The sequence below is a fragment of the Mandrillus leucophaeus genome, unplaced genomic scaffold, assembly GCF_000951045.1.
Source record: "Mandrillus leucophaeus isolate KB7577 unplaced genomic scaffold, Mleu.le_1.0 Scaffold557, whole genome shotgun sequence".
NCBI lineage: Eukaryota > Metazoa > Chordata > Mammalia > Primates > Cercopithecidae > Mandrillus > Mandrillus leucophaeus.
Genome location: NW_012105997.1, coordinates 2,026,195 through 2,040,727, shown reverse-complemented (window position 1 = coordinate 2,040,727; position 14,533 = coordinate 2,026,195).

Below are 14,533 nucleotides of genomic sequence, written 5' to 3'. Positions count from 1 at the left end.
TGAAACCCAGTCTCTACTAAAAATACAAAAAATTAGCCAGGCATGGTGGCAGGCACCTGTAATCCCAGCTACTCGAGGGGCTGAGACAGGAGAATTGCCAGGAGGTGGAGGTTGCAGTGAGCCGAGATGGTGCCATTGCACTCCAGCCTGAGCAACAAGAGGGAAACTCTATCTCAAAAAAAAAAAGAAAAAAAAGAAAGAAAGAAAGAGAAAAGAAAAGAAAAAGAAAAATGGACTGAGCAAGGTGGCTCACTCATGCCTGTAATCCCAGAACTTTGGGAGGCCAAAGCAGGCAGATCATGAGGTCAGTTCAAGACCAGCCTGGCCAACATGGTGAAACCCCGTCTCTACTAAAAATACAAAAATTAGCTGATCCTGGTGACACTGGTCCTGTAATCCCAGCTACTTGGGAGACTGAGGCAGGAGAATTGCTTGAACTGGGACCCGGGAGGTGGAGGTTGCTGTGAACTGAGATCGTGCCACTGTACTCCAGCCTGGGCTACAGAGCAAGACTCCGTCTCAAAATGGAAAAAAAAAGAAAAAGAAAAAGAAAAATGGAGACCACAGGTTAGAGATAACCTAAAGCCAACTGCCCATAACCATGTAATCAAAACTTTAATTCATCCTGATTTCCCCTAAATGCTAGTTCTAATCATAAATGAAATACAAGATGTAAGTCTTATGGCCTTGTCAGCATGACTCAGTGAAATTAAATCAAACAGCTATAAACAAATTAGCTAAAAGAACTCTGTTTGCCTTTCAAAAAAAGAAAATATTATAGCCAATCACAAAACATATCAAAATACTTTCTCCTTAAACTCTGTGGAAACTGCTAATTACACAGTGCACTTCCTACCACTTGGTTTGAAGTCTCCTGGATTGCGATCTGTAGTTTTAAATGACAACAAAATTTTAAATTTATCCTACTTGATCTGATTTTATTTTTGATAGACTAAACTTTCAGTGTCTAGAAAATCCAGAGGATAGGGTAATAAGTGAAACATCCCCAGAAGGAAACAATCAGACAATTTCAGATTGTGGAACTCTTATTTTTGAGACAGAATTTCACTCACTCTGTTGCCCAGGCTAGAATGCAATGGCATGATCTCTGCTCACTGCAGCCTCTGCCTCCCAGGTTCAAGCGATTCTCCTGCCTCAGCATCCTGAGTAGCTGGAACTACAGGCATGTACCAGCATGCCGGGCTAATTTTTGTATTTTCAGTAGAGACAGGGTTTCACCATGTTGGCCAGGCTAGTCTCGAACTCCTGACCTCAAGTGATCCACCCACCTCACCAAAGTGCTGGGATTATAGGCATGAGCCACCACGCCCAACCCAGATTGTGGGACCTTCTATGAGTTGAGTGGACTGCTCTTTTCAAAAAATTAACTCATTTTGCCTGAGCAACAAGAGGGAAACTCTGTCTCAAAAAAAAAAAATGAATAAAATACCACATTTAAATAAAAAGTTTGAGACAGATGTGGAGCAAGATGGTGGAATAGAAAGCTCCACTGATTGTCCCCGCCTTCCCCACCCTCACCAGCCTGAGCCCAGCAAGTATACCCATTTAACTATCTATGCAGAAAGAAACACCTTCATAAGAACCAAAAATCAGGTGAGTACTCAGCCTGTGGATTTAACTTCATATCACTCATAGAGTCACTGAAGAGATAGAATAAACAGTCCTGAACTGTCAATGCCACCCCTCCCACCCCTGGCAGTGGCGGCATGGTGCTGAGAGCTTCTCTGGGTGCCAGGGGGTGGACAGCACAGCAATTGTGAGGCGTTGAACTCAGTGCTGTGCTGTTAGAGCAGAAAGGAAACCTGGAGAAAACTCAGCTGATGCCTGCCCACGGAGGGAGCATTTAAACCAGCCCCAGCCAGAGGGGAATTACCGACCCCAGGGGACCAAACTTGAGTGCCTGAAAACCCTGCCATTGAGGGCTACAGTGCTCTGTGTCTCCAAGTAAACTTGAAAGGGAGTGTAGGCCGTAAGAGCTGCAACTCTCAGTCAAGTCCTAGTGCAGAATTAGGCTCAGAGACAGTGGACTCAGGGGGCACATGGCACACTGAGACACCAGCTGGGGCAGCCAAGGGAGTGCTGGCATCACCCCTCTCCTAACCCCAGCCTGCACAGCTGGAGGCTCCAAGAGACCCCTTCCTTCCATTTGAGGAGAGCAGAGGGAAGACTGGGGAGGACGTTGTCTTGCATCTAGGATACCAGCTCAGCCACAGCAGGATAGGGAACTGGTCAGTCATGAGGCCCCCATTCCAGACCCTACCTCCCAGATGGCATTTCTAGACACACCCTGTGCCAGAAGGGAACCTGCTGTCTTGAAAGGAAGGAATCAATCCTGCCAGCATTCATCACCTACTAACTGAAGGGCCCTTGGGCCCAGAATAACCAACAGTGAAACTCAGGTACTACATCAGGGTCTTGTATCTCTGAGGCTTGCTGGCTTTGAGTGAGACTCAGCACATTCCCAGCTGCAGTGGCTATGGAGCAAACTCTTTCTGCTTGAAAAAAGCAAAGGGAACGGTAAAGAGGACTTTGTCTTATACCTTAGGTACCTGCACAGCCACAGGGGGGTAAAGCACCAAGCAGGCTCTTGGGGTGCCAGATTCCAGGGCTTGACTTTTGGATGGCATTTCTGGACCTGCCCTAAGCAAGAGTACACTGCCCTGAAGGGGAAGTCCTGGGTCAGGGAGCATTCATAACACACTGACTTAAGAAGCCTTGGGCCTTAAGGGAACATGGGCAGTAGTCTGGCAGTACTCCTCATGGACTTTGGTGGCAGAGGCTACAGGATGAGACTCCTCTGCTTTTGGAAAGGGGAGGGAAGAGCTGGAAGAGCTGTGTCTTGTGGTTTGAGTGTCAGCTCAGCTGTAATACAGTAGAACACCAGGTAGACATCTACAGTTTTTGACTCTAGTTTCTGACTCTGCAAGGGCATCTGACTCCCCATTGGCACTTCTGATCTCACCCAGGGCCTAGGGGACCTCACCTTCCTGAAGGGAAGGAGACAGGCCTGGTTAGCTTTGCCACCTGCTGATTGTAGAACCCCATGGCCTTGACTGAACATAGGCGGTAGCCAGGGAGTGGTTACAGCAGGCCTTGGACCAGACCCAGTGCAGTCACAGTAGTGGTGGCCACAGGGGTTCCTGTGTCACTCCACCCCCAGCTTTAGGTGGTTCAGAACGGGGAGAGAGAGAGCGAGAGAGAGAGCGAGAGAGAGAGAGACTCTGTATGTGTGGGAAAAATTAAAGGAAGAGAACAAGAGTCTCTGTGGTAATCCGGAGAAAGCTCTCAGGTCTGGTCCAAGATCATCAAGGTGGTACTCTGCGAGTCTGCAAGAACTACAGCATTACTTGGCCTGGGATGCCCCCTAAAGTAGATGCAACTTATATCACAGCAATCGAAGTCCTTTCAAATATATGGAAAGCCTTCCCAAAATGGATGACTACAAACAAGCCCAGACGTGAAGACTGCAACACATGCCTAACTCCTCAATCACCAGACACCAAAGAACATCTGCTAGCATATTGCCATCCAGGGAAACATGACCTCACCAAATGAAGGATATAAAGCACTAGCAATTGGGAAACTCAAAGAAAATCAAGATAACATGAAGAAGAAATTCAGAGTTCTATTAGATAAATTTAACAAGGAGATTGAAAACATTTTTAAAAAGCAAGCAGAAACTCTGGAGCTGAAAAATGCAGTTGGCATACTGAAGAACGCATCAGCATCTTTTAGTAGCAGAACTGATCAAGCAGAAGAAATAATTAGTAAGCTCAAAGACAGGCTATTAGAAAACACACAGTCAGAGGGGCCAAAAGAATAAAAAAAAAAAAAATGAAGCATGCCTACTGGATCTAGAACATAGCCTCAAAAGGGCAAATCTGAGAGTTATTGTCCTTAAAGAAGAGGTAGAGAAAGAGATAGGAGTAGAAAATTTATTCAAAGAGATAATAATGGAGAACTTCCCAGACTGAGAGAAAGATATCAATATCCAAGTCCAAGAGCACCAAGCAGACTTAATCAAGAAAACCAAACAGATTTAACCCAAAAGCTACCTCAAGGCATTTAATAATTAAGCTCCCATATGTCAAGGATTAAGAAAAGGATCCTAAATAGAGCAAGGGGAAAAAAACAGATAACATACAATGGAGCTCCAATATGTTAGGCAGCAGACCTTTCAATGGAAACCTTACAGGCCAGAAGAGAGTGTTATGACATATTCAAAGTGCTGAAGGAAAATAACTTTTACCCTAGAATAGTATATCCAGCAAAAATATCCTTCAAACATGAAAAAGAAATGAAGACTTTCCCAGACAAACAAAAGCTGAGAGATTTCATCAATGCCAGGCCTGTCCTATAGGAAATGCTAAAGGGAGTATTTCAATCAGCAAGAAAAGGACATTGATGAGCAATAAATAATCACCTGAAGGTGCAAAACTCACTGGTAATAGTAAGTACACAGAAAAACATAGAATATTATCACACTGAAACTGTGGTGTAGAAACTACTCTTATCCTAAGTAGGAAGACTAAATTATGAACCAGTCAAAGATAATAACTACAAAAACCTTTCAAGACATAGTCAGTACAATAAGATATAAATAGAAACAACAAAAAGTTAAACAGAAGTTAAGATGTAGAGTTTTCATTAGACTTATTTTTGCCTGTTTGTTTTCGCATATAATGTTAAGGTGTTTTCAGGTTAAAATAATGGGTTATAAGGTAGTATTTGCAAGCCTTATGATAACCTCAAACCAAAAAACATACAATGGATACACAAAACATAAAAAGCAAGAAACTAAATCACATCACTAGAGAAAATCACCTTCACTAGAGGAGGACAGGAAAAGGAAGAAAAGAGAGAAGGAATAGAAGACCAGAAAACAAATAACAAAATGGCAGAAAAAAAGTCCTTATTTTTCAATAATAACATTGAATGTAAATGCACTAACCTCTTCAGTCAAAAGACATAGACTGGCTGAATGGATGAAAAATCAAGACCCATAGACCTGTTGCCTACAAGAAACATACTTTACCTATAAAGACACACATAGTTTGAAAATAAAAGGATGGAAAAAGATATTCCATGCCAATGAGAACCAAAAAAGGGCAGAAGTCACTATACTTAAATTATAGAAAATAGATTTCAAGGCAAAAACTGTCAGAAGAGACAAAACAGGTCATTCTATAATGATAAAGGGGTCAGTTCAGCAAAAGGATATAACAATTTTAAATGTATATGCACTTAACACTGGAGCACCCAGATATATAAAGGATATGTTATTAGAGATAAAGAGAGAGAAGCCCCAGTACAATAATAGCTGGATACTTCAACACCCCACTTTCAATATTGAACAGATCTTCCAGGCACAAAATCAACAAAGAAACATCAGACTTAATCGGCACTATAGACCAAATGGATCTAATAGATATTTACAGAACATTTCATCCAAGAACTGTAAAATACACATTATTTTCCTCAGGACATGGATTATTCTCAAGGATAGACCATATGTTAGGTTACAAAACAAGTCTTAAAACATTCAAACAAATTGAAATAATATCAAACATCTTCTCTGACCACAATGGAATAAAACTAGAAATTAATAACAAAAGAACTTTTGAAGCCATACAAATACATGGAAATTAAGCAATATGCTCCTAAATGACCAGTGGATCAATGAAGAAATTAAGAAGGAAATTGAAAAATGTCTTGAAACAAAGATAATGGAAACTCAACATACCAAAATCTATCGGATACAGCAAAAGCAGTACTAAAAGGGACATTTATAGCTCTAAGTGCCTACATCAAAAAAGAAGAAAAACTTCAAATGATGCATCTTAAAGAACTAGAAAAGCAAGAGCAAACCAAACCCAAAATTAGTAAAAGAAAATAAATAAGAAAAATCAGAGCAGAAAGAAATGAAATTGTAATGAAAGAAAATAATACAAAAGATCAACCAATCAAAAAGTTGTTTTCTTTAAATGTTAAACAAAATTGGCAGACCTTTAACCAGACTAAGAAAAAAAGAGAGAAGATCCAAATAAATAAAATCAGAAAAGAAAAAGGAGACATTAAAACCGGTACTGCAGAAATTAAAATGATTATTATTAGCTACTATAAGCATTTATATGCCAACAAATTGGAAAATTTAGAAGAACTGGAAAAATTCCTAGTGACATGCCTATCGAGATTGAACTAAGAATAAATGCAAAACCAGAATAGACCAATAACAAGTAACAAGATCAAAGACATAATAAAAAGTCTCTCACTAAAGAGAAGCCCAGGACCTGATGGCTTCACTGATGAATTCTACCAAACATTTAAAGAAGAATTAATACTAATCCTACTCAGACTATTAAAAACAATAGATGAGAAGGGAATACTTATGAATTCATTCTATGAGGCCAGTATTACCCTGATACCAAAACCAGACAAAGACACATAAAACAAAATCTACAAGTAAATATACCTGATGAATACTGAAGCAAAAATCCTCAACAAAATACTAGGAAACTGAATTCAACAATACATTCAAAAGATCATTTATCACAACCAAGAGGGATTTATCCCTGGGATGCGAGGATGGTTCAACATACACAAATCAATCAATGTGATACATTATATGAACAAAATGAAGGATAAAAGCCATATGATCATTTCAATTGATGCTGAAAAAGCATTTGATAAAACTCGACATCCCTTCATAATAAAAACCTTCAAAAACTGGTGATAGAAGACACATAGCTCAACATAATAAAAGCCATATATGACAGACCCACAGAGAGTATCATACTGAATGGGGAGAAACCAAAAGCCTTTCCTCTAAGATCTGGAACACAACGAGGATGTCCACTGTCACCACTGTTATTCAACATAGTACTGGAAGTCCTCTCTAGAGCAATGAGACAACAGAAAGATATAAAAAGTATCCAAATTGGAAATGAAGAAGTCAAATTATCCTTGTTTGCAGATGATATGATCTTATTTTTGGAAAAACCTGAAGACTCCACAGGAAAACTATTAGAACTGATAAACAAATCCAGTAAAGTTGCAGGATACAAAATCAACATATAAAAATCAGTAGCATTTCTATGTGCCAACAGTGAACAGTCTGAAAAAGAAATTTAACAGTAATCCCATTTACGATAGCCACACATGAAATTAAATACCTAGGAATTCACTTAACCAAAGGAGTGAAAGCTCTCTATAATAGAAACTGTAAAACATTGATGAAAGAAACTGAATAGGGCACCAAACAATAGGAAAATATTCCATGTTAATGAATTGGAAGAATCAATATTGTTAAAATGTCCATACTACCCAAAGCAATCTACAGATTCACTGCAATCTCTATGGAAATACCAATGACAGCCTTCACAGAAATAGAAAAAAAAAAAAAAAACCCCGAAATTTATATGGAACCACAAAAGATCCAGAATAACCAAAGCTATCCTAAGCAAAAAGAACAAAACTAGAGGAATCACATTACCTGACTTCAAATTATACTACAGAGCTATAGTAGTCAAAACAGCATGGTACTGGCATAAAAACAGACACATGGATCAATGGAACAGAATACAGAACCCAGAAACAAATGCACAACCTACAGTGTACTCATTTTTGACAAAGGTGCCAAGAGCATACACTGGGGAAAAGACAGTCTCTTCAATTAATGGTGCTGGGAAAACTAAATATCCATATGCAGAAGAATGAAACTAGACCCCTATCCATCACCATATACAAAAATCAAATAAAAATGGATTAAAGATTAAATCTAAGACCTCAAACTGTAAAACAACCACAAGAAAACATTAAGGAAAATCTCCAGGACATTGGTCTGGGCAAAGATCTTTTGAGCAATACCCCACATGCACAAACAACCAAAGCAAATATGAACAAATGGGATCACATCAAGTTAAACGGCTTCTGCACAGCAAAGAATACAATAAAAAAAGTGAAGAGACAACTTACAGAATGGGAGAAAATATTTGCCGACTATTCATCTGACAAGGAATTGATAACCAAAATACGTAAAGAGCTCAATCAACTCTACAGGAAAAAAGTCTAATAATCTGATCTTAAAAATGGACAAAAGATTTGAATAGACATTTCTCAAAAGAAGACATACAAATGGCAAACAGGCTTAAAGGAGCTCAATATCATTAATCATCAGGGAAATGTAAATAAAAACTACAATGAGATATCATCTTGCCCCAGTTAAAAAATGACTTATATCTAAAAGGCAATAACAAATGCTCGTGAGGATGTGGAGAAAAGAGAACCCATGTACACTGTTGGTGGCAATGTAAATTAGTACAACTACTATGGAGAACAGTTTGGAGGCTCCACAAAAAAACTAAAAATTAAGCTGCCATGTGATCTAGCAATCCCACTGCTGGGTATATACCCAAAAGAAAGGAAATCAGTATATCAAAGAGATATCTGTGCTTCTATGTTTGTTGCAGTACTGTTTGCAATAGCTAAGATTTAGAAGCAACCTAAGTATCCACCAGTAAATGAATGGATAAAGAAAATGTGGTACTTATACCCAATGGAATACTATTCAGCTATAACAAAGAACAAGATCCAGTCATTTGTAACAATATGGATGAAACTGGAGATGATTTGTTACGTGAAATAAGCCAGGCACAGAAAGACAAACATTGCATGTTCTCTTTTATTTGTGGGATCTAAAAATCAGAACAATTGAACTCATGGACATAGAGAGTAGGATGGTTACCAGAGACTGAGAAGGGTAATGGAGGCTGAGTGGAGGTAGGGATAGTAAACAGATACAAAAAAAAAAAAAAAAAGAAAAGAAAAAAGAAAAAGAATGAATTAGACCTACTATTTGATATCACAACAGAGTGACTATATTCAATAATAACTTAATTGTACATTTGAAAATAAAGAATGTAATTGGATTGTTTGTAATTCAAAGGATGAATGCTAGAGGGGATGGATACCCCATTTGATACCCCCATTACCCAAGTGCTGATTTCACATTGCATGCCTATATCAAAATATCTCATGTACCCCATAAATACACACACCTGCTATATACCCACAATTTTTTTATAAATAAAATATTTGAGGTGGGGGGAGGGACTCTTCTAGAATAAAAGAAACATAATGAACATGACAAATACACAAGCAGTCTCATAAATACACTGGATTCTGATTTGGAAAAAAAAAGGCATGAAGTTATTTAGAGAAATTAAAAAATTTGAAATATAAAATGTGTATAAGATAGTATCAGGGAATGCTGCTAATTCGTTAGTTGTGATTATGTACGAGAATGTCTTCACTTTTTTTTAGATGGATGCCTAAGTGTTTAAGGGTAAAAATTCAAAAGTTTATATTTGTAAAGGTTCCAACCACAAAATACATACATAAACAGAGACGAAGTAAATATAGCAATTATTCACAAATTTAAATTTAATGTCTAGATTTTTTAGAATATAAGTTCAAATATATATCATTTAAAATAGTTTTGAAATCAATTACATGGGATACTCTTAAACACTGTATTTTGGTACAGTCAAGTTTTTCCTAGTAAATGGGCACTACCGTATATTTGGAGAAAAGATATTGTAAGTGAAGTCTTTTCTCAGTTTGGTATCAAGAATATAGATAACATTTGAATAGAAGAGTGTATTTAACTTATAGAGAGCCAAACTTTAAACATAAGATTCATTCTCTAGGTCAATGAATGATTGACAGAGAAAGGCAGAGAGAGAGAGAGAGAGACAGAGAGAGAATACCAATAAATACTATACATAAAGTACTTAATACATGTGCTTAAGTGTTTTGCATGCATTATCTCATTTCATCCTCACAATATCCTATGCAGTCATAAAAAGGAATGAGATAGTGTCCTATCCTTATTCATGTGTTCACTGAAGTAGCACTTTTCATTTTCTTCAAGAATTTTTCCTTTGCATTCACAATTTGGTTAACTATTTTGCACAACAGGCCTACGTTTTGGCCTGTCTCAACTTTCAACATGCCTTCCTCACTAAACTTAATCATTTCTAGCTTTTGATTTAAAGTAAGAGATTTGCAACTCTTCCTTTCACTTGAACTTAGAAGTCATTGTAGGGTTATTAATTGGCTTAATTTCAATATTATTTTGTCTCAGGGAATATGGAGGCGCAAGGAGAGGGACAGAGATGGGAATGGCTGGTTAGTGGAGCAGTCAGAACACATACAACATTTATTAAGTTCATCATCCTATATGGGCACGGTTCATGGCTCCCCAAAACAATTACAATAGTAACATCAAAGACCACTGAACACAGATTACTATAACAGATTAATAATAATGAAAAAGTTTGACATATTTCAAAAATTGCCAAAATGTGACACAGAGGCATGAAGTGAGGACACGCTGTTGGGAAAATGGTGCTGATAGACTTTTCTGAGTTAGGGTTGCTACAATTATTTAATTTGTAAAAAACACAGTATCTGTGAAGCATAATAAAACAGGGTATGCCTGTGCTAACTGAGAAACTTACTATGTCAAAGCACTTCACAGGCAGGGGATAAAATGAGGCTGTGGGATGGAATGGTTGACCTAGGATCTCATTGCTAGAGCCCAACTTCAAACCAAGATCTGGTTGTATCTCCAGACTAAGCTCTTGGCCACAGTAGCCCCTGACCCGATCCTTTCTAATGTGAGAAACCAGAAGTCTACATAAAATTCCAAAACCTGCAACACAATTTGAAAGAAAAAAACTGCAAAAGTCAAGGAGAGTATCTGCGGATGTTGCAAATGATCCATTCTAAGACAAAAGCCTCTTGAGCTCTCTCTACATTTTGAAAGTTTGAAAATACTAAGTAGACTCCTCCAGCCAAGTTAATTCCTGCACATCAGCTGTAAATGTCAGCAAACACACCTTGCTTGGGATCCCACACGGGGGATGATGAGAACTCAGGCTATAGGGGCAGAGCCGTGTCCTGGGGAGGCTCAGTCACACTGAGAAGTGGGAATCTTCTGAGACAAGGGGAGCGTCTGGCCTGGAGGGTACATGACCTTATTTGTTTTTCAGTTTTTGATTGCTTTGTGACAAATTACTACACATTTAGTGGCTTAAAGCAATACTCACTTACTAGTTCACAGTTCTGTAGGTCAGAAGTCCAGCAGGATGTGTCTGGGTTCTCTGCTCAGACTGAAGTCAAAGCGTCAGCCACTGTGCTCTCATCTGGGGCTTGGGGTCTCCTTCCAAGGTTATTCTTGTGATTGACAGAATTCATTTCCTTTTGGCTGTGGGACTGAAGCCCCTGTTTCCTCTCTGGCTGTTAGCTGGGACCGCTCTCAGCTCCTGGAGGCTGCCCACATTCCTCCTGTGGCCTCCATATTTAAGCCAGCAACAGTGCATCAGATCCTTCTCTGACTTCTGGCCAGGTGCGGTGACTCACGCCTGTAATCCCAGCACTTTGGGAGACCAAGGTGGGATGATCACCTGTGGTCAGGAGTTCAAGACCAGACTGCTCAACATGGTGAAACCCCGTTTCTACTTAAAAATACAAAAGTTAGCCAGGCGTGGTGGCAAACGCCTGTAATCCCAGATATTTGGGAGGCCGAGACAGGAGAATCATATGTACCCGGGAGGCAGAGGTTGCAGTGAGCTGAGATTGTGTCACTGCACTCCAGCCTGGGCAATGGAGCAAGACTCTGTCTCAAAAAAAAAAAAAAAAAAAAAAGAATTCTCCGACTTCTGCTGCTACTGGCAGCCAAAGTAAACTCTGCTTTTAAAGGGTTCACCTGGCTGGGTCAGGCCCACTGGAATAACTTCTATATCTTAAGGTCAACTGACTTGGGACTTTACGTCTGCAAAATCCCCTCACAGCAGTACCTAGGTTAGTGTTTGGTGAGTAATCTGGGAATCTTGGGAGTCATCTTTGGAATCCTTCCCTCCATGGTTTTAGAAAGGTCAGTCTGGCCATAGTGTGGATAACATATTGGGAGGGACAAGACAGACAGCAAGGGGGATCTCCTAAAAGCTGTGGCAATCATCCTGAAAGACAGAGGAATGGGCTTTGGATGAGTGAGAAATGATTTAGACACAGCATAAAGACTTCTTGCTGGCTGATTAGTTGTGGGAGGGAGGGGAGGGAGAGTCAAGGTGGACTCCCAGGTTTTGCCTCAAACAACTGAGTAAGTGAAATTGCCATCCAAAAAGATACTATGGATAAACAGGTTTTGGAGTGGAAGATAATGAATTATTCCTCTTCATGTTGAGTTTGAAAGGAAGACAACCAAATGGATGATAAAAATGGGGGATCACTGGTTAACGCAGGGGTTCTCCAATGGAGTGATTTGGCTCCACAGAGGACACTTGGCCATGTCTGAAGACATTTTTGGTTGCCATAATAGTGGAGGCGTTATCCACATTGAGCAGGTAGAAAGCAGGAGTAAAAAATCCCACAACACACAGGACAGCAAAGGTTTTGCTGCCAAATGTCAATAGTGCTGAGGCTGACAAACCCTGAGTCAGAGGCCAGAAATTCAAGCCACAGGAGTGAAGAAGAGGGCCCAGAACAGAGCCCTGCAGAACCCCAGCCTCAGAGCAACGGAAGCCAGCCCGGAGCCTGAGAAGAAGCCAGAGAAGGGGAGGCCAACCAGATGCACAGTGCTGAAAAGCAGGCAGAGAAAGAGGTGTTGATTCTGGCAGGTGTCAAGGGCTGCTGCGAGTCAAGCAAAATGAGGAGTAAAAAACCATCATTGGATTTAGGGTGACCGAGGCCACCGGAGGCTGTGCCTGAACAGTTTCAGTTGAGTCATGGGAGCGGATGGCTGTCTGCACTGAGTGAAGAGTGCACTCTTGAGAGAGGAGGTTGGGGCAGCAGCCACCGGAGACCAGGCTTCTGAAGACCCGGAGACACCTCAAAAGGGATGTGGGCTGAAGGGATTTGTTGCCATGGAGAGAATTGAGATCTGCAAATGCTGACGGGAAGGAGAAGAGAGAGGAAGGGATCACAGAGTGAGGCCCCTGAGAAAAGTGTGAGAACAGAACTAAGGGCACAATCTCTCTTCCAGGCCCTGCCAGCAAGTGCCCCCTAAGTGCTGCATCCCAGGTGTGCACCTGAGTCCCAGTCCTGCCCAGGAGAGACTGGCCTGATGATGGAGAAGGAGAAGAGGTGCCCCCAGCAACAGGTGTAGGTGCAGCTGCAGGTGGGCTTGGCAGTTTGGAAGGTGGAATGCTGGGGAGACTTATCCTCCATGTAGGCAGCAGGGATCACTTTTGAAAATAAAGGAGAAAGAAATGGATCAGAGGCTTGAGGCGGGTGTGGAGGGCTGTTCTGTTTAGAGAACCCCAGCAGGACTCTCAGGCAGGGCACAGTCTTTTTCCTTGTTATTTCTTTCCCGAGATTTTTTTTTTTCTCTTGGAAAATTCTCATCAAAGTTCCATGCAAGACCATTTAAGGGTTAACACATTTTCCTCCAAAATGACTGCAGTCCCTCTACTGAAATTCATTTTATGAGTCCAGTCTGTTGAAAGATAAGGAAACTATTACAGTGGAGATGGAAGATGGAAATTAGGCTGAGAGAGCAAAGAAGGGTGAAAAAGATATGGACATATATATCCATGGCACAAATTTTAATGATTTCTGTAAAGTATAATTGAGGGAAATTACAGGAAGTTTCATTTGATTTTCTTAGAGGTCCTGAAACTCACGAGTGTTACAGAGTTATAGTATTTACAGAAAGAAAGGCTATTAAAATTCAAGAGAATTTGGAAGGAACTGACGTCCTTTTTTAAAATTCCTTTACATTGCAAAAGATGACCTAAGCTATTCTTTAAAATTCAACATCTCTGATTTTATTCTCACAGTAGTGCAGTTAACTGCAGATAACATTAGTTCTTCCTATCAAATCATTGTGTTATTCCACCAAGGTTGTGTGATGGGAATGAGGGGGAGGGCGGCTTCGTAAAAGGCACCTGGGACTCCCACTACTAGCATTCCTTTGCGAAAAATTAGAAATCTTTAGGAAAGGGGGAAGGAAAAAGGGGGCAGAGTTCAGCCGAAGAGCCGACCTCAAAGAACCATTTCGGGGTATTTCTTTTCTCTTCACTGCTTGGGAACTGCCTTCAGTTCACCCACCACTTCTGAAGTGGCTTCACTTCTAAGGGGAGAGGCCAACGTCCCAACAGAGGGTCTCTCACTTCTTTCCGCCATTTGTTAAATGGCTCCATAAATTAGTTGTTTTACATAAAATTTGGAACTACGATCTGGGAGGCCTAGGGGCTGCACCACCAGTAAGTCGCTGACTCAACCTGGGCCCTTTAACCCCCAAACCCAAACTCTTTCCTGGATCGATCGAACCGCTGGCCCCAACCTAAAAGCCTCCTCCACCGCCAAAAGTCAGGAAGGGTTGGTCCTTTTGTTTTTCAAATGAATTGAAATTAGATCCACAGCCCCGCGTAACGCTGGGGAATACCCAGGGAGAGGCCAGCTTCCAGGAGGTCAGCCCCAACACCGCGGGCAGGAATTTGGAGGGATG